Below are 4,457 nucleotides of genomic sequence, written 5' to 3'. Positions count from 1 at the left end.
AATACAATAATGGCGGACCAGATGACCCACCCACCCACCCGCCCACCCGCACGCGCTACCATCACAAATGTAAGGTTGAGTTGAGAGGAAGGAAATCAGGTCTTCTTCGTCTGTGGTACTCAATGAAGATCAGGCGGCCTTTGTAGATTTATTACAAATAAACGTGTACGTCCATCTGTAGTACTCTGGGCTATAGTCTTATGACACACTACGACACACTCTAGTGAACAGTGTGACGATGCTGGCCAGTGTGTCTCCTCAGGTCACACTGGCAGGGGTTATATGGGAGTCCGTCAACACCCATTTAACAACGTGTTCAAATAACAGATCAGCTCTTACGTGTTCAAACATCATGATTAACAGTAGCCCGTGGCAACAGTGAGCCCGTGGCAACATGCATCTAACTCTATGTAACTCACAGTAAAATGATAATGACAAATACCTAATGAAAAATTAATGGAAGTGTGCGTGAGTCTTACAATGATAAGACATCCATACACTTGCACTCACATTACCAAATAAGTCGCTATGATAATATTATTATTATGATCATACGATTAAAACAAAATTGTAGTTAATGACATGATATATTCCCAACGACAAAATCAACCATAGCAATATAGCCAGCAAGTAAATATAGCGAACAAGATAATGTAGTTAGGATGGCATTATATTGAAAATAACAATAGAGCCACCATGCTAATATCGTCACCATGACAATGTAGCTGTATTTTCAATGTTACTCTTATGTGAATATGGCTTTATTGTCAATGTAGCTATAGTGTCATGGGGAACATATTTTCATAGTGGCAGTTGGGGAACATATTTTCATAGTGGCAGTTGGGGAAGATATTTTCATAGTGTCATGTGGAACATATTTTCATAGTGGCAGTTGGGGAACATATTTTCATAGTGGCAGTATTGTCATTATGAACATACCGTCATTTTGGCTATCTTTTCATATCAGTTACATTGCTATGATGTATATATCGTCACCTTAGCTATATTGGCAAGGTGATCTTTATCTATAGGTGATATATTGTCATTATTTAACTCTTGCATAATTTGTCATAATCGATATATCATCATGATAATCATATCATCATGGTGACAATATTGTCACAGCGACTATATTGTCATTATGACTATAATGTCATAGTGGCTATATTGCCATGATAACTATATTGTCATGGTGATTTTCTATCATGATATCTATAATGTCATAGTGGCTATATTGCCATGATAACTATAATGTCATGGTGATTTTCTATCATGATATCTATAATGTCATAGTGACTGTATTTTCATAGAAGCTTTTTTAATGGTGTTGATATTACCCTTGAGGATATACCATTATAGAAGAGAAATTGTCATTTTGATTAAATTATCAGTTGACTACATTGCTATGATATGCTATATTGTTATGGTTTCAGTACTGTCTTGGTAAATCTTTTATTACTGTGGCTACGTTGTAATGGAAACCAAAATGGTAAGGTGGCTATATTTTCATGATAGGATGATTTTATTATGGCGATTATAATGCATTTCTGAGTATATTGTCATGGTGACTGTGTTGCCATAATATCTATATTGTCATTTAATTTGTTGAATTGATGGCAATAATGTCTTAGAGACGGTACTGTCATGTTATCTGTATTGTCACGGTGGTTGTATTGTCATTGTGACTATATAGTCATGTTGGCTATATTGTCATTAAGATTACATTGTTATGGTAACTATATTGCCATGGTGGCTGTATTGTTAGGTCACTATATTGCCATGGTGGCTGTATTGTTAGGTCACTATATTGCCATGATGGCAATTTGTCATTTTTGTTATATAACAAGGAGGTGACTGTCTTTTCATGTTGGCAATATTGTCAGAATAGCTATATTGTCAAGTAGTGGGTATATATATTTCTTTTCTGGCGGTATATTGTCATGATGGCAATAATAACATTTTAGCGATATTGGAAAGGTGATATCGTGTTTTAGCAGCTAAACTCTTGTTGTGGATATTTTTCAATTCAAATATTTTATCATGGTAGGTATATAGTCAAGGTTACTATATTTTCATGGTAGCTACATTGTCATGGTGAAGACATTGGCATGGTGGCTGTATTGTTATTTTCAATATAATGCCGTCCTGGCTACATTATCTTGGTCGCTATATCAACTTAATGGCTATATTGCTATGGTTAATTTTGTCGTTCGGGATATATTTTGCTATTAGCTACAATATTGTTGTGATTATATTATCATGATAATAATATTTTCTTCGCGGCTTATTTGGTATTGTAAGTGTAAGTGAATGGATATCATCTCATCATGTCACTTATATTGTCATGGTTTTTACACTGTGATATTGTTTATGTCAACCTGCTGATTATACAATCATGATTGGTGTATGATTATGGTAACTATATTGTAATACCGTTTTATTTCATTGTGATAATTTTGTCATGGTGACTACAATTCCATGACAGCTATAAAGTTATGACTATATTATAATGATAAATCCTGTCTGTCACTATTTTCTCACAGACTATATTGTCCTGGAGTCTATATGTTTCCTATGATCCGAAAACGACTATTTATTTACGTTATCTATATTGTCAGGTGGTTATATTGCCTTTGTGAATATAAGTTGAATGTTTCTATATTTTTCCTTTGACTATATTGTCATATCAGTTATATGATCATGGTAGTTTTATTGTCATAGTGAGTACATTGTCGACGTGACTGTATTATCATAATGGCTAAATTGTCATAGCAAATGTATTGACATGGGGGCAATATTTTCATGATATCTATAAAGTCTGTAAATTACTCTCAACGCGTTTCTAATGTGCTGGCGATTGATTTATAACGTGACATTATTGTCAAGATGGCTGTATTGTCATGGTGGCTATATTGTCGTTTGCTGTATTTTCAATTTTACGCTTTTGTGAAGATAGCTTTACTATCAGTGTAGCTATAGTGTCATGGAGAATATATATACATAGTGGCAGTATTGTCATTATGAACATATTGTCATTTTGGCTATCATCTTATTTTCGTTACAGGACTATCGTGTATATATCGCCACCTTGGCTATATTAGCAATGTGATATTTTTTGTAGGTGCTATATTGTCATTTTTTAATCATGCTTATTTTGTCATAAGTGATACATTATCATGATAAATATAATATTCTGGTGACTATATATTGGCCTTGTGACTATATTGTTATTATGACTATAATCTCATGTTGGATATCTTGCCAAGATAACTATATTGCATTATCTACTCATAAATCTCTAAGTTCAAATAACCCAAAATTTTTAGAGTAGATAGGGTAGAAACTGATGGAAGCCATTTCTAACATTCTTGCATAACCAGACCTCTCGCCTTCCCAAAACATAGCCATCCCAGCTTGGATATTGTACTGCTGTGGTCGTCAACTAATTTGAAAAGGAAGACATTGAATGGAGTAATTACTGAGGTAATATCCAAAGATGATTACTGGACTGTGAAACAAATTCAGAGAGCAGATTAAACGACTTAAATCCATTCACATTTAGGGAAAAGAAGTTTAAGAGATCCTATACAGGTATATAAAGTTATTGTAATGGCATCCCTTTAAGCTTGATATTTTTACTTCCTGTAACTAGTTCCAACAATTAAAACAATGTTCAGCATTGTGATTTAAGTGGCTGACTTTAGGATGCATTTGGATCTGTCAAAAATTGTATCTAGCAAATACTTCAACTTTCAACTGACCCATTCTATATTTTCATTCATTTCATCTCAGTTTTATCACCTTTCTGTTACTGTTTAATATCAACAGTAGCCCGTCTACGTAGTTGGGGCTCTGAAGCAAAGGAAACTTTTTCTAGCCTAGGTTAGGGTAGCATCTAAACCAAACCTAAATGACCTTACCTTAGAAATATGTTCAGACAGTACCTTCTGAAAATATTTCTTAAGGTAAGGTCGCGGGGATTAGTTTAGGTGCTAACTAAACCTTGGCTAGAAAAAGTTTGCTTTAAAGCCACAACTAGTTGAAAGGCCTACTTTAAGTGGTGATATTGAACTTCATTTGCTCCAGTGTGCCCCTCCGTCCGTTTGTTTTATGTCCGTCTAAAGATGCATACGTTCAGTTTTTGATTTAGATTGATTTCCTATCTTAGTTTCGTCTACAGAATTCTACATCTCCAGCTCAGCACACCATTGTGGTAATGAAGGGAAAGTCACCACATTTACAAGCCGAGTGCACGTAGCTTATCCCACCTCGTTAGAGAGAAAACTTACCTGTATTTGAATTAATGAACGGGAACAGAGAAGACAAAATTTTAATACACATTTATTATACAACTACATAATTTATATTATATACATTACCACATTTCCTGCACTTTCCATCACAAATTTGCTGAGGTCATAACCTTGAAGTTACCATTACCTTACAACCTTAAGGAT

Source organism: Panulirus ornatus, chromosome 8 (assembly GCF_036320965.1).
Source record: "Panulirus ornatus isolate Po-2019 chromosome 8, ASM3632096v1, whole genome shotgun sequence".
In the NCBI taxonomy this organism is placed as follows: Eukaryota; Metazoa; Arthropoda; class Malacostraca; order Decapoda; family Palinuridae; genus Panulirus; species Panulirus ornatus.
The sequence above is the reverse complement of the archived record's forward strand: the minus strand, read 5'-3'. Positions refer to the sequence as shown.